Source organism: Rattus norvegicus, chromosome 17 (genome assembly GCF_036323735.1).
Source record: "Rattus norvegicus strain BN/NHsdMcwi chromosome 17, GRCr8, whole genome shotgun sequence".
NCBI classification, from domain to species: domain Eukaryota; kingdom Metazoa; phylum Chordata; class Mammalia; order Rodentia; family Muridae; genus Rattus; species Rattus norvegicus.
In genome coordinates, this window is record NC_086035.1 from 66,270,240 (window position 1) to 66,291,694 (window position 21,455).

Below are 21,455 nucleotides of genomic sequence, written 5' to 3' on the forward strand. Positions count from 1 at the left end.
CTTTAGGTAGTGGCTTAGTCCCTGGAAGCTCTAGTTGCTTGACATTGTTGTTCATAAGGGGTCTCGAGCCCCTTCTAGCTCTTCCAGTTCTTTCTCTGATTCCTTCAACGGGGGTCCTATTCTCAGTTCAGTGGTTTGCTGGACTCAGCCATTTTGAAGTCACCCAAATTCTTGTAATGTACCCTTGCCCCATGCTCCATAAGGAAATGAACACACCGAGTCACCAACCTGGATTCTGGTGGACTCATACTTTGGTCTGTCATTGGTGTCCTATCTGAGTGAACATGCATTTGTTTTCATCTTGCCTGTTATTGTAATCATTATGTCTCACAGTATATTCAGATGGAAAAATGAGGAAAAACCACCCTGTGTACATAGAACACATTAATAATTAATTTGTTGGCCTCTGAACATGCACTTTCTTGTCCCAGGACCCAGACAGTCAGCTATCCAGAGTAGACAGTCCAATCTGGTCTCCCATCTTATTCTGTCTGTTTGTCTCTGTCTGTCTGTCTGTCTGTCTGTCTGTCTCTATCTCTCTCTCTGTGTGTGTGTGTGTGTGTGTGTGTGTGTGTGTGTATGTGTACATATTCATGTGGATGTGTGCATGTGTTTGGAGGCCAGATGCTGACATTGTTGCCTTCAACTGTTCTCCTCTCTGCCTTATTTATTGAGACAAGATCTGTCGCTGGGCCTGAAGCTCAGTGACTCCGTTAGGCAGAACAGCCAATGTGTGCCTGACACCCTCCCCTTCCCTCCCCTCCTCCCAGCATTGTCACCAGGTTTACAGGTGCTCACTGCTGCACTTGGCTTGTTACCTGGGTGCAGGGGTTTCATGCTCTTGCAGGACACTTTACTGACTGAACCCTTTCTTTAGCTCCTTAACTGTCACTTTTTAAAATCTACATTCCCAGCTTTTCACCTCAGGAGTAAGTCAGTTTAGGATGACTTGTTGAGAATATATTCGTGGATTCAAGATAGGTCTTCCCTGTTCCTACGACTTGCTATAAAAATTCTAGGTCAAGTTTTCCTTGAAAATATTTTTTAAGATTTGCGTGCATGCATGCATGTGTGTGCGTGGATGCGTGCATGTGTGCGTGCGTGTGTGTGTGTGTGTGTGTGTGTGTGTGTGTGTATTACCCTGAAGTACAGCTTGCCCTAATGTTTCTTTCCAGGTGATTTTAGTCTAGGTGACTTCCTATTGTGTGGCTATGATTAGAACATTTTATCCCCATAGAAATAAAGATAATTATTGAGTATGAAAAAAGTTTCGCAAACATGGGAGGAGGAACTAAAGAGCCTAGTATTGATGTAAATCACACGCACACAATGAGCAGTAAAGCAAGCTTTACTTGGCAGCAGAGTTAGTATTTCAGTGAATTAAACAAAAGGGAAAAAACAGTGTAGGCATAGGACCTGGAGCAAGGGCTCATTGACTTTCAGATGCTGAGTTACCAAAGGTGATAGGTTAACAAAGGCTTTGTTAAATGGTTCATTGTGTACTTGGTGAATGACAGAATGGTGGCTGCACAGAGTTGTCTAGTTCTCTTAGGTCCACTGAAAAATCTATTGAAGAATCTATTTTCAACTGGTATCCCTTAACGAAATTGGGTTGTTCTGGCTAGTTTTATGCCAACTCGATACAAGCTAGAGTCATCAGAGAGAGGGGAGCCTCACCTGAGAAATGCCTCCATAAAATCAGGCTGTAGGTAAGCTGTAGGGCATTTTTAAATTAGTGATTAATGGTGGAGAACTGAGAACTTATGGGTGGTGCCATCCCTGGGCTGGTGGTCCGGGGTTCTGTAAGAAAGCAGGTTGAGAGAGTCATCAAAAACAAGCCAGTAAGAATCACCCCCCATTGTCTCCATATCAGCTCCTCTCTGCAGGCCCTTTTCCTGCTTCAGTTCCTGTCCTGATTTCCTTGGAACCATAACCTAAATAAACCCTTTCCTCCCCAAGTTTCTTTGGAGTTTTATCACAGTGAGAGTCTCATCACCCTACGACACAAGTCTATTACTTTGTGTTTGTTACATAGATTATTGGATAAAGAAGTTCTCAGAGGGTTTCAGTCATCCCCAATTGTGGTACAGTTCCCATTAGTGTGATGCCAGTTGAGTGACACTGTACTAAGAATAATACCTCTTTCTCTTCCCCACCTCCCCTCACTTCCTTTCCACCCCTGACCCATCTTTCCCTGTCTTTCTTTTTTATGCAGATGCCAAACTCAGGACCTTGGATACACTAGGCAAATACTTTACTCTAATAGCTATTTGGCAAACACACAACAACCAGAAGTCTAAATTTTAGATCTGGAGAAATTCTCACCAGATTAAGAGCACTTGCTGGTCTTGCAGAAGACCCTAGTTCGTTTCTCAGTACTCATATGTGGTGGTTCTCAACCACCTGCAACCCAACTCCAGGAGGTCTAATGTTCTCTTCTTATCTCTACAGGTATATATGTACACACACACACACACACACACACACACACACACACACACACACAAAGTGGTAATTTATGGTTTCTTTGGAAACTCAGTTATGTCATATGATGTTTTGTTGGGGAAGATAGGTGAAAGGATATTTTGCTGAAGCAAACACACGAGAGGACATACGATGTTTAGAAAGAATAGAAATATGACCCCACAGCCGGTGGGAGGAGTCTCTGGCATTGGTTCACCTTACATCTTGTTGCTGATCTTTGCTTGTCATGACTTTGTAGAGAGAAACTCACCAAAGTACTTTTCATGATATTGTGGAGGCTGCTTGCTGCTTGCTGCTTCCATGGACTCAGATGGACTGGTGAGGTCTTGAAGAACTTTGGACAAAATCCAAGCCTACATGCATGCATACAAACAAACAACATGCAGGCAAAGCACTCATACACATAAAATAAAATAGGAAAAAAATTTTAAAGTCTAAACTTTCTATGTCAGGTCACCGTATATATAGAACATAGTTTCCTATTTATAAGGTGACCTGAAGTACTAACTTGTCCTTCCTTTGCAAAACAAAGGAAGAAAAAGTGAAGAGCTAAGTACTTCTTGTTTTGAGGCAGGGTCTCTCTCCTTACACACTAGTTTCCGGCCAAGTCTCCTGCCTGTGCTCCTGTGTCACCCTGGGAAATCTGAGATTACAGCTGTGCATCACTACATCCAAGGGCTGAAGTCAGCTCACCAGACTTGTATGGCTTTTGTCTGCAGAACCATCTCCCAGTCCCTAGGCATCATCCTCTTTAAAAGTGAACGAGTAGTTTGCACTGGTTGGCTCACCTTTGCATTCATTCCCCTGCCCGGCCTTGAATGCTTTCCAAGGCAAAAACCACCATTGGCTTTTTTGTGGCTGGATCAGAAAGATCCGATGGCAGTGTGGTTCAGCAGACACCATTTGAACATGAAGCAGAATGGTTGAAATATTCCCAGAAGGGAAGTATTTGGCATTCATATTTAACAGAAAATAGATGCTTCTTGGGGTTGGAGAGATGGGTCAGCAGTTAAGAGCTCTGGCAGCTCTTCTAGGGGACCTGGGTTCAAGTCCCAGCAACTACATGACAACTCACAACTGTCTGTAACTCCAGTTCCAGGGAATTTAACATGCTCGCACAGACATACATGCTGGAAAAACACCAATGCAAATAAATCATAAACTTCATTAAAACTTTGAGGTTTTTTTTTCTTTTATGTAATTTAACCATCATTTCTCCAGTGTGAACTTTGTAGATATCAAACTGTTGTAAAGGTTGAAGGGCTTCAATAGAGTGGCAAAAGGCAAATAAGAAACAAGGTTTTGACCTGAAGGGACTGACCGGATAAACAGTTCTCTGCACCCGAATCCCATGGGAGGGAAAGCTAAACCTTCAGAGAGGCAGACATGCCTGGGAAACCAGAAGAGTCTACACTCGGCCCACATCTCTGACTCCAGAGGAAAACACCAAATGCCATCTGGAACCCTGGTGCACGGAAGCTCCCGGAAAGGGAGGCAAAGATCTTCCTGAATGCCTCCGCCTCGGAGAGCTCATAAGCAACACCCCACGAGCAAACTTGAGCCTTGGCACCACAGGTAAGACAAACCTTCCAGCTCCAAGCGACCTGCCTGGTGAACTCAAGACACAGGGCCACAGGAACAGCTGAAGACCTGTAGATAGGAAAAACTACACGCCCCAAAGCAGAACACTCTGTCCCCATAACTGGCTGAAAGAAAACAGTAAAACAGGTCTACAGCACTCCTGACACACAGGCTTACAGGACAGTCTAGCCACTGTCAGAAATAGCAGAACAAAGTAACACTAGAGATAATCTGATGGCGAGAGGCAAGCGCAGGAACCCAAGCAACAGAAACCAAGACTACATGGCATCATCCGAGCACAATTCTCCCACCAAAGCCAACACAGAATATCTAAACACACCAGAAAAGCAAGATCTAGATTCAAAATCACACTTCATCATGATGCTGGAGGACTTCAAGAAAGACATGAAGAACTCCCTTACAGAAACACAGGAAAACATAAATAAACAAGTAGAACTCTACAGACAGGAATCACAAAAATCCCTGAAAGAATTCCAAGAAAATATAAATAAACAAGTAGAAGCTTATGGAGAGGAATCACAAAAATCCCTGAAAGAATTCCAGGAAAAAATAATCAAAGAATTGAAGGAATTAAAAATGGAAATAGAAGCAATCAAGAAAGAACACATGGAAACAACCCTGGATGTAGAAAACCAAAGGAAGAGACAAGGAGCCATAGATACAAGCATCACCAACAGAATACAAGAGATAGAAGAGAGAATCTCAGGAGCAGAATATTCCATAGAAATCATCGACTCAACAGTCAAAGATAATGTAAAGCAGAAAAAGCTACTGGTCCAAAACATACAGGAAATCCAGGACTCAATGAGAAGATCAAACCTAAGGATAATAGGTATAGAAGAGAGTGAAGACTCCCAGCTCAAAGGACCAGTAAATATCTTCAACAAAATCATAGAAGAAAACTTCCCTAACCTAAAAAAAGAGATACCCATAGGCATTCAAGAAGCCTACAGAACTCCAAATAGATTGGACCAGAAAAGAAACACCTCCCAACACATAATAGTCAAAACTCAAAATGCACAAAATAAAGAAAGAATATTAAAAGCAGTAAGGGATAAAGGTCAAGTAACATATAAAGGCAGACCTATCAGAATCACACCAGACTTTTCGCCAGAGACTATGAAAGCCAGAAGATCCTGGACAGATGTCATACAGACCCTAAGAAAACACAAATGCCAGCCCAGGTTACTGTATCCTGCAAAACTCTCAATTAACATAGATGGAGAAATCAAGATATTCCATGACGAAAACATATTTACGCAATATCTTTCTACAAATCCAGCGCTACAAAGGATAATAAATGGTAAAGCCCAACATAAGGAGCCGGATTTAGATCGCTCCTGAGAGACACAGCCAGAATACAGCAAATACAGAGGCGAATGCCAGCAGCAAACCACTGAACTGAGAACAGGACTCCCGTTGAAGGAATCAGAGAAAGAACTGGAAGAGCTTAAAGGGGCTTGAGACCCCATATGAACAACAATGCCAAGCAACCAGAGCTTCCAGGGACTAAGCCACTACCTAAAGACTATACATGGACTGACTCTGAACTCTGACCTCATAAGTAGCAGTGAATATCCTAGTACGATCATCAGTGGAAGGGGAAGCCCTGGGTCCTGCTAAGACTGAACCCCCATTGAATGTGATTGTTGGGGGGAGGGCAGCAATGGGGGGAGGATGGGGAGGGGAACACCCATAAAGAAGGGGAAGGGGAGGGGTTAGGGGGATGTTGGCCTGGAAACCGGGAAAGGAAATAACACTCGAAATGTAAATAAGAAATACTCAATTTAATAAAGACAAAAAAAGTTAAAAAAAATGATGAAGTAGCCAAGTCTTTAGGAGGTGGGAGAGTTTGTCAGTTTTGATAGCCATGTGAAGAAAAGGCTCATTTCTCCCAGGGCCAATGTCTCTTCAGTGGACTCTGCAGGGTTTCCTTAGATGCCTGCATCTGTTCTTTTGAGACAGGCAGGGTCTCTCTAGTCAGGGTGACCTTAGCTCACTCACTGTAGTCACTCTAGTTTTACACTCATGGCAGTTACAGATGAGAGCCACCATACCAGCTCCTGTATTGGGTTTTTGTCTTATTAAAAAATAAGTACTTTTTCTCCTTGTTCCTTTGGTTATTGTGGGCAGTTTTCAATGTTGCATTTTACACACTAGTTTTGTTAAAACTGTTTTGGATGTAGGAGAGTGACTCTGGGACAGCCGAGACACTTTGGAGTGAGTGTACTTCGGTTAATGAAGCCTGGTTGTTAGGTTGTAGATACTCCAGGGATTTCGGATCATCCTTTGGAGGATCGGAACACCATTGAGATGCAGGCCATCACAGCCCTGGCCCAGCCCCGAGCTGCAGTTCTGTATGTGATGGATTTGTCTGAGCAGTGTGGACATGGGTTGAAGGAGCAATTAGAACTCTTCCAGAATATCAGACCCCTGTTTATCAACAAGGTAAGTGTGCTAACTAATGCTTAGTTTACGTAGTAGCCCCTTCTCACTCATAGGTAATGGGTTCCAAGACCACTGGAGCCGTTCTATGTTCCTTGACCATAGATGTTAGTGATGTGACAACTTACATAAACCTGGTTGCCTGGTAGCACAGACAGTAGTAAGCCAGACAAAGGGATGATCTGTGTCCTGGTGGGAATGCAGCACTAAGACAAGACTTCATTGCACTGCTTAGGATGGAGCACATTTTATTTACAAGTTGTTTATTTATAGAACTTTCCACTTGGTGTTTTATAGCAGTAATTGATTTCAGCTTGGGTCAGGGAAATAGCAGAAAGCAAGGGCGTGGACAAGGAGAGGGACTACATGACTCTATACATGGTTTTATACATGGTTCTATACATGATTCTATACATTCTTCTATACATGATTCTATACATGATTCTATACATGCTTCTATACATTCTTCTATACATTCTATAAATGATTCTATACATTCTATACATTATTCTATACATTATTCTATACATGATTCTATACATGATTCTGTACATGATTCTATACATGATTCTATACATGATTCTATACATTCTTCTATACATGATTCTGTACATGATTCTATACATGATTCTATACATGATTCTATACATGATTCTATACATTATTCTATACATGATTCTATGGTGTGAAAGTAGTGACTTCTTTCTTCCTTGCTAGCCTCTTATTGTTGTAGCAAACAAATGTGATGTGAAGAGAATAGCTGAACTTTCTGAAGAAGATCAGGTAAGTCACTGATACATTAATTATGTATACTTTATTTTAAAGTAGCTGTGAGTCCTTTGACTGTCCTTTAGAAAGATTTTTAGTGCTCCCAGAACAGGTTTCTATTCGAGAACTAAGATGATCCTCAGTGGTTTAGTGGCAGGACATTAAAGCTGGAGTGTAGGTTCCTGACTCCTGCTCTGTGTCCAGTCTGTAGGAACGCCTGTGTTCTGGGGTTGCTACACTAAACCATTGGGAAATGTGCTTCCCTAGAAAAGGACTGCTTTTAAATTGGTACCCAAGGGGAAGCCAGGTACCTCAAGTCATGTGTACTTTTATCTTTTCCAGGCCTTAGGCTATCAAATGTTCTAGGGAAGTATTTCCCACAAGTTTCTCTTTAGAACGAGTGTAAATATGGCTTACTTTATTACATAGTGGAATCTGTAGCTAAGTAAGTTTGCAAGTGAGTAAGGGAGAACACCTTCTAAGTTCAGTGTCTGCCAGCATTATCCATGAGGTAGGCTGCATTGGTAGTCAAAAATTTTCAAACAGTTTAATCCTTTTAGTAGACAGTTTTCAGGATAAATGCTTTGAGAGACAGGTACTTGAACAGTGCTCTCACTGCCATCCTGAGTATAAGTTCCCTTCATGTTTACCTGTAGCTTGTCAGAAATTAATACCCTAGGGCTCATAGACTCCTCGTCCAACCCCCTGGGGTATGAAGCAGTATGAGTTTCCACAGGTGACAAGTGCACACTGAAAGTGCTGTCTGGATATATCTTTATATCTTTTGTCATGTTTAAACCAAGGTGGATGGTTCCTGAGTGGAAGGGACTTCTGTCCATGGGAAGCATTAGTTTGTCCTAAGTTGTCTTCTTAGGGCAGAACACAGCAAGTTTGGGGTTTTTTTTCGACTACTTACTTATTTAAAGACAGGACTAATGTAGGTTAGGATGGCCTTGAACTCTTTATCCTCCCGTCTGCTCATTCCAGCTGGCAGGATCGTATATTCTTTAAATTACTAATTACCTAACTGATGTCAGAGAATCAGTTTATTTTGAAAAGCAGAGAAACAAAAACTCTTTATATCTTATAAATAATCTTAATTTGTCAGTCCATATGGCATTGAAGAGAGGAGGAGGCGGGAAGGGAGTGGGCAGAGCCTGGGAGACTTACAAGTGAAACAAACTGGTCAGGTGCTCAGGCTTTGGGGTCAGCTCAGGTCCAGCTTCACTACTCAGCAATGTGGTAGGAAAGGGAGTCACCCTGTGGAGCCCCACATGTCTGGCTAGTGAAGGTACTGCCTGGATAATTGGTCACTGGCCAGCTGTTAGTAGAGAGCTGACATCACTGTAGGTTATCTTTCTGGTCTCTGATTCTCTCTAGTGAAAACAGTGCCTACCCTGCAGTCATTGGTGTTACAGGAATTGGGAAGTGGATGCTGTAGAAATGTACAGCTTGCTTAGCACTTGCACTATAGAGCCTGTCCTTCAACATTGGTGTGTTGTCACATGGTAGTAACAGTCAACAGTTATCACATGACTGGGGACTCAGTGACTGCCTTACACCCCGGGTCACAGTGACTGCCTTACACCCTGGGTCACAGTGACTGTTTTACACCCCGGGTCATTCTTTGTTAAGTGACAGGATTTGTGCTCAGAGACCCTAGCTTTCGCTGAAATCATGCTCTACACCCTTGATAATAGAAGTTGACCTTGTTCATGGGAACTTTTAGTGTCTATTAGAAGTTGGTCCCCCGTCTCTAAGCTAGAGAGAGGTTTGTAGTTGTAAACATTTGAGAAGAGCATATTGCGTCCCTTCTTTAGAGTCTTAGTGATTCACAAAATGAAACAGCAAATATTTTTGTATTTTCTGAAGAATTATCTTGGGCTATTATAGCAGAAACTTTAAAATAAGGAATAGCATTGAAAACGTCTTTTGAAAAGTTGGTCCTGTCTTCATGAGGAACTGTGCTTCAGAAATCCCAGCAGGGAGACTGAGGCAGAAGCTAGCTTGTATTACATGGTGTATGTGTTCTAGGCCAGCCTGAACTACGAATCCAGGGTCTGCCTTCTTAAAACAAAACAATAAAAGTTGGTCATCCTCTTCTTTTGCATTTTTCCTCCTGAGAAATTGCATCTTGAGTTTGTGGATATAGGTCAGTGGGAGCTTGCTTGTAGCTGAGTTTAACCCCTAGTGCTGGGAGTTGGGGAGTAGGGGAAATCTTACAGAGTATTCCACAGAGCTTCTGACTTTGATTCGGTTTGATTCTGTGGGGGTTTGTTTGTTTGTTTAATTTTTGAGGCAACATTTTTCTCTGTAGCTTTGACTGTTGTAGAGCCTCACTTTAAACCAGGCTGGCCTTGAACTCAGAGATCCACCTGGCTCTGCTGTTCCACTTATGTATTTATTTATTTATTTATTTATTTTTAATTATATAAGATTGTTGTAGAAATTAACTTAAAACTGTTCTTAGAGTTAAAAACAAATCATAGTTGTTGAGCAAATAGTGTTTGCAACTTCCATTCACAAAACATTAATGCATGTTGCCCTTCTTTTCTTTGTATTCCAGAAAATATTTCTAGACTTGCAGGCTGAAGGATTTCCTGTCATCGAGACCAGCACCCTGACTGAGGAAGGTGTCATTCAAGTTAAAACAGAGGTTGGTGCTTTCTTAACTCGGGGCTAGTGTTTTTGTCTGAGATAGGTCAGTTGTGGGAAACTGTTTGCATTTTGGGAATTACTAACACTGGAAATAATTTAGGTTGGGTTTTTGTTTTTGTGTTTGTTTTTGTTTTCCTTGAATAGGATTAGTTGTTTAAATTCTTAGGGGAACCTAGTTACCTGCTGAAAGAAAATATGTAGGAAGTTCCATACTGGGTTGTGAACCTGTGGATGAGTGGAGGACTTGATTCTTCCTTGCAGTGTGAGGCTGGGGACTGGCCTCAATGGCTTTGTGACTCTTGTTTTTCTACTTTCTTAGGCTTGTGATAGGCTTTTGGCTCACCGAGTAGAAACGAAAATGAAAGGAAATAAAGTGAATGAGGTTCTGAACAGATTGCACTTAGCTGTGCCCAACAAGAGAGATGACAAGGTAAGGCAAGGCTGCCCTTCTTCGCAGGCTTCAGTTTGTGTTGCTGTGCTGGGCCGGTGGCCGCTTGGCACGTCCTCTTCCTGGTGTACACAGAGTCACATGTGGGTTTCACTTTTTCGTTCCTGGTGAAGTCACACATGCCTGTGGGAGGGATGAAGTAAAGAAGAGTTCTGTGCACCTACTTCTCCCTGTCACAGTCTGTGTTGTAACTTGTTGTTTGTCCCTTAGAAGTAGCTTGGGTGCAATTGTCACACATCCCCATCCCCCCTGTTTTTTAAATTGTCAGTGGAAGCATATTTTTGTGTTTTTCTGCCATTATAAGCAGTCTACATCTTTATAGATGTGTTCCTACAAATAAATCTGTATTTTAGGATAGAAGTTCCTAAAAGTTGTTTTCTTTACCACTTTTTTCCTTGCCTGCTTTGTAAATATGTACACAGTGTGCATTCCTGGTGTCTGTGGGGGTCCAGAGACAGCATCAGATCCCCTGAAGTCATAGTTAGCGGTGAGCCAATTGAGTCCTGAGTCCTGTGAACTGAACTAGGTCCTCCACAGGAACAACCTGCAGATTTTCTTAACTGCTGAACTGTCTCTCCAGCCCCTCTTTATTTTATTGTTGTTTTTAAACACCTCAAAAACCTGCACATTTTCATTACATTAGCATTAGTGCTCTTTCGTAGTTATTAGATTGTGGGTTCTAGAGAACTGACAACATTATTTCTAAAATACTTTAGTGTCATTTTTCTCTGTATTTTCGTATTTTTGTTTCTGTTTGCTTTCATTTTTCTTCTGAATAGAGTTTTATGTGTGCTCAATTTAGTTTTTCCTGAGGGAGGTGTGGTTTACTACTTGTTTCATGGGGTGGTCATTGTTCTCAACTAATTAATGAATTTAATTCTGTTGAATTGTAAACATACTTAGGTTTATGTCTGTTTCTCATTCTACTGTTTTCCTGTATGTTTTTCTTATATGTTTCATGATAATTTTTTAAAAAGATTTATTTATCTATTATATATAAGTATACCGTAGCTGTCTTCAGATACACCAGAAGAGGGCATCGGATCTCCTTACAGATGGTTGTGAGCCACCATGTGGTTGCTGGGAATTGAACTCATGACCTCTGGAAGGGCAGTTGGGTCCTCTTAACCGCTGAGCCATCTCTCCAGCCCTTACGATAATTTTTGTTTTTGTTTTTTTTCCAAATGAACTATAGAATCAATTTTGGTGGTTGTCTGGTCTCTTTTACCTACTCTGGCCCCAAACCTCACTCCCCAGAATGCACTTTCTTTTAATTGGTGTGGGTTGTTTTGTGTTTCCCTTGTAGACTGTCTTTTTGTGTGTGTGTTTGGTTCCTTTAAGTTTCTTTCATACTTGGGAAGGCATTTCACATACTTTAAACAATGTCTTCTTAGGAGAGACCCCCTTTCATCCCAGAAGGAGTGGTAGCTCGTCGGAAGAGAATGGAGATCGCAGAACCCAAGAAGAAGAGGGTCGGTTACTGGACCTCTTTGTCTGAGTTTCTTATGAACAGGGACAGAGGGCCTGCCTGTGCACCAGAAAAAGTGATGCTGGGTGGTGGTCTTAGCCATGTGAAGCCTCCTTGGTGCAGGAAATGCAAATTGAGTGTGCCCAGGGTTTGGCCCTGTAAGATTCAGGGACACAGTGGTGAATCCTTAGCATATGCTTGACTGGAGCTTTTCAGTTGATGTCATAGTTCAGTGAACAAAGTCCATGAGACACGTAGTCCTCAGGTGGGCAAAACAGCCCTCCTGATAGACATAGATGTGCAAAAGGTCAGAGGCTGCTTCATCGGGAAGGAGGCTGCAAAGCATCTGGGGACATAAAGCTAAGACAAACTTTTGGGGCTTTCTTTTCAGGAACGAGATCCTGAAAATGGGAGATGATTATATTTTGGATCTTCAGAGTAAGTAAGGTGTTTTGGAATGTCAGTTGTATGAAAAGTGTTTCAGAAAAGAAAGGAACTCAGTGAGTGAAAGTCTTCCAGAGAGTTTATTGGTTTATAAACTTTTACTTATTTTCTTTTTTTTAAAAAATATTTATTTATTATATATGAGTCCACTTAAGATGTCCTCACACACACACAGAAGAGGTCATCAGATCCCATTACAGATGGCTGTGAGCTACCATGTGGTTGCTGGGAATTGAACTCAGGACTTCTGTAAGAGTAGTCAGTTCTCTTAACCACCAAGCCATCCCTCGAGCCCCCAAGATTTTACTTTTTTGAAGATTAGAACTTGCAGACTTACAGAGATGTGTATAAATAATGTCCTGTTGTTTCAGATGAAAGGATTCTTTTTTTGTAGTATTTGGAAGTCGGACACACGGGTCAGTATTCTTGTTAGTAGTAAGTTAAGGGTGTTGAACACAGCTGTTTTGTTAGGCTGTAAAGTGGTTTTACTTATAAAGGGATTATCCAGAGTAGTCATCTTGATGACACAGTACTTGAAGATTTGAGAAACTACCATAAACATAACTCCTTTTTCCTTTCAATATTAGAATACTGGGACTTAATGAATTCATCTGAGAAGTATGATAAGATACCAGAGATTTGGGAAGGCCACAATGTTGCTGATTATATCGATCCTGCTATCATGAAGGTCTGCAATGCTTTTTGAATTACTTGCCCCACTTTGACATTTAGAAGAACTTCACCAACTTTTACTCCTTCCTTGTTCTCCTTTTGTTAAATGCCCTCAGAGATCCTTTCACCCTGTTTTTGCTCTCTTGGAGACATCACTTCTCAATTCAAAGGACATTAATTATTCTTTTTCTGTGTGGTCCTGGTGGCGCCCAGCCTTCCCTACCGAGCTGCAGTGGCCCCATCATTTTGCTTGTGTTGATGTCCAGTGTGGAGATCCATCCTGTCCCTGGCTCCGTCCTCTCTCTGGAACATCTTCTGAGTCTTCTCAGACATCCTCCTGCAGTCTTTTGCCAGTTTAGCAAGTGACAGCAAATTAACAAGAAAATTCAGTCCATGGGGTGTGAGCTCTGATTTCCAGATTTCTCTGTCTCACTGACCTTTTTATGTTTGGTTCCTTCTAATCTGGAAGGGGGGATTAACCTCAGTGCCTTTCTTAGACACATTCCCACAGAGAGCTGGCCCACCGCCGACCTCTCTCCTGCCGGGCACCTATCCCTTGCTTGCTTTTTCATAGCGCGTCAATGTTTACACGATTATCTTCTCATTTATCTATATTTCTGTGTGCGTGCGTGTGAGTGTGCATGTTTGTGTTCGTGTGCATGTGCGTGTTTGTGTGCGTTGCTGGGGCGTGAACCCAGGATCTTGTGCTTGTGAGCTTTGTCACCTCGCTGCATCCCCAACCTCTGTGCATTTAAAGTTTCACTTTGTCACCAGTGCAGTTGTGCTTAGTATGGTATTTGAGAGGATGAATGGGGGTTTGTACAGATTTATTTTGTGTATCTGCAGTGGACACTAGGGAATGAGGGAAGGGGTCCCTATGTTTTTTATCTTTAAAGATGAAATGCAATTGGCAGAAAACAGTGCATACGTTGGTCATGCTGTCTCTTTGGCCTTCGTAAATCCTCTTTTCCATGAGATTAACTGTACACGTGGGCCCCGGTTGTGACGAGACCACACAGCGTTCTCATACCTTCAGGTATCTGAGGACACATGATTCCTGTAAATATGTCGCTGCACTTACCTCCCTGCAGGGTTTCCTTGTTAACTTCATGATTCTTTTTAAAGAAATTAGAAGAGTTGGAAAAGGAAGAAGAGCTCAGAACAGCTGCTGGGGAGTATGACAGCGAGTCTGAGAGTGAAGACGAGGAAATGGTGGAAATCCGACAGCTGGCAAAACAAATTAGAGAGAAGAAGAAGTTGAAAATTCTACAGTCCAAAGAAAAGAACACACAGGGACCCCGGATGCCCCGGACTGCTAAGAAGGTTAGTGTGGAGCCCCGCAGAGCCAAGTCCAGGCTTGCATGCTGGATCCTGTGTAATCCGCCATGAGAGCCCGGCTTCGCTGCCTGGGATGTCAGGTGCGGCACACCCCGGCGTTCGCAGGGTCCTGCTCTGGGCTGCAGCTTCTCTCCATGCATTGCAGCTCCAGGTGCATCCCTGCTGCAGACTGAGTCATTGCTGCCATGATGTGAGTTAAACCGAAACCTGATGACGGCTGAGGATGTTAGGTAGTTGTTAAAGAGGGTCTCAGGTAGTCCGGGCTTGAACCTGCAGCCAAGGAGTTCCTTCCCGACTCCTGCTCCACAGGTGCCAGGAGTACAGCCGTGTGCCACTGTGCATTTTCGTGACCTAGTTTTCTATTGATTGAGACTCCTAAATCCACAAGGCAGCTCGCCAGCCCCTGATGTTGCTGAGCATAGGAGCATCGCTCTCCAGGTGTGAATGGACCCTGAGCACCACTTGGCTTTGTGTCGGGATGTCATTGTCTTTACTTCTGTTCTCCTTGGAACTACCTCTGTGTCCATAGCCTTCCTGAAAGCTGAGGTCAGGGAGTGAGTGGCAGGTTCCCAAAAGGGATAGATACTGGGCAGTTAAAGTATAATGGAGGTGGGGGGTTGGAGGTGGGGGGTTGGCGTTGTAGATTCCACAATGGACGCTCCTGGTTTGAAAATACTGTTTTCATGTGCTTGGGCGGCCACTAATATTCACAGACGTGTTGTTTCTCCTGGTGCTTAGTTGTCTGTGAGAAGAGAGTCTGGTTCCCGAGTCTGTCTTCCCTCAGCTGTAGTGCCTTCTCTAGCCCATGCAGCCATTCTCTCACCCCGAGAACATAGCAGTCTTGCCATGACTTCTGTGTAGCAAATGCACTGTTTGTTTTTGTGGGGTTTAGCTGAACTGTCCAGAAACTGAAGTTATCCCAACTGGCAACAAGCATTGACAGTAGGTAATAGTCACTGTACAGCTATACTCTGAAGACCCAGAGCAGGAACAAACTCAGTCTCTCCTGCTGTATGATGACACGTGGATCCTTTATTTGACTCCGGCTGGGTGGGAGAAATCTCCACCATCAAGCCATCAATCAGTCCTGCACCGACTCTGCTGGGTATCCCTCAGTTAATTCACATCTCACACTGTCTCCCTGCCTGAAGGGAGCATCAAGACCGTGAGGCTGAGAGTTTCCTTGCACCAGGCTAGCCCCACTTGCAGGTTATGGGGCAGGGCCTCTAGAGCTCAACTCTCTAATTACAGAGTGTGGTTCCCCTGATCCTGTCTTTGAGTTTGATTAATTTACTAGAGTACCTCACAATTGGGAAAACATTCCCTTTTGTTGATTACATTTGCCAGTTCATCGTAAAGTGTATTTTAAAATTTAAGAGATGAAGGCAGTGAAGTGCTGAATGAGGGCAATCTGAAGGGACCTTCAGTCCTGGGCCATGTGACCCCTCTTAGCACATGGCTGGGTGTTTCTCATTTTCCTGTATGCTAGGCATTTAGAGTCACTTCAAACTCTGTTCTTTTAGGTTTTTATTAAAGCTTTTTGCATAAACATACTTGGATCCTGGACTGTAAAAGTGTGATGGGCAAGCTTCTAAACTAATGCTAACAGACTATGTCTGTCCGCCCAGCCTCTTTAGGCCTTTCTGTGCTACATACCTGTGCGCCTCTGAAACAGGGTCTTGAGTTTGCTGCCACAGGGTAATCATAGGTGGCCTGCTCCCGTACAGAAAGGCGGGGGAAGGGGAAGGGACATTTTTTTCCCCTTCGGAGCTGGGGACCGAACCCAGGGCCTTGCGCTTGCTAGGCAAGCGCTCTACCGCTGAGCTAAATCCCCAACCTGGGAAGGTACCTTTTTAAGGTCTGTCGTCTGCCTTGGAGAAGAGATTATAATATTACATGTAATGGTGTAATACTATAGCCTGTCCTTCCATAGAGACGTAGTTGGTGCAGCTTTCTATTTCTTAGGAAGAAAATGGAGCATGTGTAAAGGGGGCAGAAGATGAGAGAAACCGAGAGACAGACAGACTGACTGACTGACTCTTGTGTATGACCTGAAGTCCATAGTTAAAAAGACTCAACTTTACCCCAGGTAGCCTCTGGAACCAGGGACTAAAGGCCAGATGCTCTAGTCCTTTCTGTTCCAGTCCTGAGGAAAGGATGAGGGCTGCGGGCTGGCATCCAGTAACCGAGAGCAGAGCACGTGTCTGCCACTTCTCTGTCCAGCACAGCTTCACCTGTTTTTTTCCTCTCTCTCTTTCTCTCTCTTTCTCTCTCTCTCTCTCTCTCTCTCTCTCTCTCTCTCTCTCTCTCTCTCTCCCCTTTTCTTTTAAAATTAAATTTCAACAGACATCTTACTTAGAACAAGTTATCTTCCCTCCCTTCCCCACCTTCTCAGGTTCAACAGGCAGATTTAGAGAATGAGATGCGTAGTCTTGGCGTGGACATGGATGATAAAGACAATGTAAGTCTGGAGGGGCAGTGTGGTTTCAGATGATCCGTGCTTTTGTTGTTTTGAGACGTTCATTGTCTTGCTGTGTCGCCCAGCCAGCCTTCAATCTCAGTCTTTCCCTGCCTCTAGTTCTCCAGTGCTGGTGGCAGGCATGTGCTGCCAAACCCTTCCCACAGTCAGTTTGCTTAACGATGCGGGTACCTTCCGAGAAATCTGTCCTAGGTGATCTGCTAATGTAAATGTCATGGCATGCACATGATATACGTAATGTAGCTGATGCATATGCCTACTGCCTCAGCTGTTTGGAGTGGGAGGTTAAAACCTCAGCATACATCATGTGAACTGTGGACCAAAACCATTGCCATTACTGCTTGTGATTGATGTTATCCAGTAAAGAACATTAGTGCACAGGATGTGCAAGAGCTGTGGCCTAAGAGCACCATCTTACTCACCACCAGCATGGGTGCTGAGCTGGACATTTCTGAAGCCTTGTCAGGAGACACAGGAGAGCATAGCACTGCGTCTGACCCTTAACCCCTGGCTTCAGACCAGAGCCCGCGAGTAAGCTGCAGTAGGCCTTCCAGAGTCTTTCACTTGCGAGTGATATTGTCTTTAAGAGCTTGTCTGTTTTCTCTTCTTGTTGGACTAATTTCGATTGTTACCAAGAGCACTGTTTGTTTTCCAGGCCCACTATGCAGTCCAGGCCAGAAGATCTCGGAGTGTCACCAGGAAAAGAAAACGAGAAGAGTCTGTTCCTCCCTCTTCCATAGCCCGCAGTCGCAGTCGGAGTTGCTCTAAAACGCCACGTGATGTTTCTGGTCTTCGGGATGTCAAGGTTTGTTTCGTTGATCTGGGACAAAAGAAAATAAGAACCTTCAGGGGTGTTTATAGAACCTCCAGCAAGCACCAGCCATTACTTGAGGAGGGTTGTGATTAAGAGATTAGCTGTTCGTCCTATCTTCTACTTTGTAGCATCTTTGGAGAGGAACTTGGACCAGAAGCAGTTGGATCCCCTGGATAGGTGTTCTGGCAAACCATTCTGAACCCCTTGACATGGCAGATAGACAGACATGGCCTCATAAAGTATGGATAGTCTAGGCTTAGGTCCCAACTGTTTGCAAAATACTAGGAAGAGGCCCCATTTCCAGTGAGGAAGTAGGCTGGGAAAACTTGGTTCATTTTCCTCATTAGGGGAATTGTTATCTCTTCAAGGTGGTAGCTTGTCACTATGGTATAATTTGTAATGTCTTTTTCAAAGGTGCAATAGTTGCTTAAAATCTCACTGAAATTTCTTTTTGAGAAAAAACTTTTTTTTTTAGTATTTTGAAAATTCAAATATAAGAGAAAACCTATTTAAACTAGCAGGTTCTCTAATAGAAGGCTGAAGTTTTCATTTCAGATGTCATTTCTATCTGGAAGTCTAGGAAGTGAGTGTTGAGTTGAGGTAGTGTTTTACTATGACTCCTAAGCGGCCTGAGAGTCCAGACTGCTCCATGTTCACCCGGGAGTAAGATTACACTATTGGTCTATGGGTTTCAATACTGGCATTGACATAAGTCAGAAGGTTCAGACCCTGGAAGTCTGAACAGATGCTCTTATAGTCTACTAATGGTAGAAAGGTCCAAGGCTTCCTCACGTAGTCACTGAGCTCAGATGCTCTTGTAGTCTATTGACTGTAGAAAGGTCCAAGGCTTCCTCATGTAGTCACTGAGCTCAGATGCTCTTATAGTCTACTAACGGTAGAAAGGTCCAAGGCTTCCTCAGGTAGACACCGAGCTCAGATTCTCTTATAGTCTATAACTGTAGAAAGGTTCAAGGCTTCCTCACGTAGTCATTGAGCTCATGCAGATAGTTGGGTGGTCTGAGAACCCGGTGACTGAGACAACTGGGTCTTGATGGTTCCTTCTGACTTTGGTAAAATGGTTCCCAGGTAATTACAATGCAGGACAGAAATGTGGTTTTCATTGTTGTGTGTTCTCCTGTGTAGATGGTGAAGAAAGCCAAGACCATGATGAAGAAAGCCCAGAAGAAGATGAATCGCTTGGGGAAGAAGGGGGAAGCAGATAGGCATGTGTTTGATATGAAGCCCAAGCACCTACTCTCTGGGAAGAGGAAAGCTGGTAAAAAGGACAGGAGATAATGTCCTCTTCGGTCGGAGTAGTTTAACTAGACCCGTGATTATTTCTGAGTGTGTGATCTTGTGTTTTATAGAATTTGGGATCAACATCTGTTAACCAAAGAAACGATGGAAATGACTTTTAAATGCTTGTTGCTGTGCTGAAAACTGGTAAAGCCGAGTAAGCGTGTGGTGCCGTGGCCCTGCGCAGTCAGATGTTACCTGCAGAGCGCTCTGTACTGGATGACGCGCTTCTTTCACAGCCAAGGGACTCATTTTGCAGAAAAGATGTATTGGTGTAAGGAGGCTGCTTTGGTGGGGGAAAACTTTTGTAGTAGATCTTTTGACACCCAAAATACCTATTTTTGTTAAGAAAGTATTCCTGCTGGGAGGTCTTACATTTAGCGTGTATCAGAACTTAAACTACAGTCTTAAATTATTTTCTGCATCTGTAGTACAATGTATCATTGTAACTTCAAACATTTTATCCAAAGTAAACATCCAGCAAAAACATAGTTTTGATCATTTACATTTAGTTTGATTTAATTGCAAGTCTCTTGATAGCCAAAAGGAACGGGCAGGGAATAGGACTTTGCTTAGAGCAAAAATAGTTTTTTAAAGGGAATAAGTGCCTGGATATGTCTTCTTTCACTAACAACAGCTGGATTAAGATTGGTGTCCTAGAAAGTAAAGAAACATTGATGAGAGGGATCCCAGTGTGGCTGGAACTGCAGCCCTGTCCACAGATCAGAAGACAGCCTTCCCACTGTCAGCGCTTCCTGTCAGTGTGACCGCTTCTGACCTGTATCGGAAACCAGTGATGTATACATGTATTATATTCTCTATCCTAAATCATATGGACTCTTTGAGACTTTTTTAAAAAATAGTTTTATTTGTCTTGGATATGTCATGTATTTGCATTTCAAGTGTTATCCCCTGTCTCCCCTCTTCCATCCCCCTCCCCAGCTTCTATGAGGGTGCTCCCACTCCCACCCACCCACTCCAACCTCAACACCCGAGACTTCTTATATTGGCTTTAGTTGTCTGATGACATTTGATGTCTTGATCTATTTTTTTATGTGTAGATGATTAAAGTTTATAATCATTAGTATGACTAATACCTTGATTAAATCATAGAATTATTCATCTAACAGTAGAAGATCTAGACAAAGCTTTTTTTTTCCTTAATAGAACTTGTATTTACTTAAATTTCAGAGGCGTTAGTGAGAAAGGGTAGAAGGTGCTGTTCAAAACAAAACAATTAAGCAAATACAGGAGCAGAATGTTCGAGGTCTTGAGCTTCACTGTGTTAGGAATCTGTCCTCATTGCTGTTAGAAAGAACTGGCTGTGAATGCTGGTGTTTGGTAGGTAGGCACTGGGCTACCTCTCTGCCTACCATGCCCTTTAGCAGTGCTGGTTACTAATAGAAGAAGCTGGAATGTGGTGGGGATTCAGCCGCTCCTCCTCTAGAGAGACACTAAATAGTCTTTAAATGTTAGAGGACTCATTCTGATTGTAAGCATATACTACAAAGACTACAAAGACTAAAGACAGCACTGCAGTACTGTCATAAAGACAACCATGCAGATGGTTGGAACAGAGTAGAGTAATAGCAGAAATCATTATCCTAAACAATGGACCAGAACAAACAGTGGGCAAAGGACTGTTTCTCCAGCAGCCACTGTGGGAAATGTATGGTTAAAGTCAGGCTCTACCTTACACCACATTAGAACATACATGTTTAAAAGCCTAAGGAGGAGAAGGACCTGCAGAACTCCAAAGCTTTAAAGAAAAGGGTAAAACCATCAGAACAATTGACAATTTCTTGGCTATGGCACCAGAGTAAAGGAAAGGTGAAAGTACATAAGCAGGACGCCCTCGGGATTCTTGGTATCGGAGGAGACAGCCTGCGGGATGGGAGAGGAGGTCTGCAGGTGGCAGGAGTATGAGTAATCCATGGTTTGTAAAGCTCAACAGAGACCAACTCAATATTGCAAGGGTCTTGAATATGTATTTCTCCAACCGAGATAGTCAGGTGTCCAGATAGCCACAGGCAGACATCTTCAGGGATGCTTTCACCTAAACATTGGGGAAATAGGAATTAGCGTGAAACCACTGCTGCACACCCACCAAGCTGACCAGGTCAAACAACAGCCAAGAAGGGGGTAAGCATGGGAAACCCAGGTAATTCTTCCCTTGTAGTATGTCCCTCAGGTGCTTGGTAGAGTGCTTTGCTAACATGAAACATTCCTGGATAGACAGTCAACACACAGGTGGAAACCTTACCATGCCTTGCTCCTTATCCTGCTTGCTGCTAAGGTGATCCCTCCTTGTTTGAGAAAAATAACTGACTGTATTTTCAAAAGCTATCTCACTCATTTTTAATTTTTTTCTAAAGATATCAGTCATCTTGTTTGTAACAATGATAGTTTAATTTCATGTTTATTCTGTTCCTGGGGTTCAATACATAAAACGAAAAATGTTTATAACCAGAAAATGTTCACTGGATCAAAGTTTTCCCTAAATCTGTCTGTGAATTATCAATAAAAAAGTGATCTGAAG

General features: G+C 43.0%; 1 non-coding gene across 1 annotated transcript; it reads left to right on the forward strand.

The window, feature by feature from the left end:
* The first annotated feature begins 1,278 nt into the window (after positions 1-1,278).
* On the forward strand, positions 1,279-19,795 carry LOC103690178 (nucleolar GTP-binding protein 1-like). Its single transcript, XR_010059014.1, has 12 exons — positions 1,279-1,311; positions 6,343-6,534; positions 7,249-7,314; positions 9,866-9,955; positions 10,277-10,387; positions 11,800-11,877; positions 12,265-12,311; positions 12,905-13,005; positions 14,115-14,312; positions 16,723-16,788; positions 17,462-17,611; positions 18,764-19,795. It is a non-coding gene; the product is annotated as a nucleolar GTP-binding protein 1-like (transcript).
* Positions 19,796-21,455: the final 1,660 nt, after the last annotated feature.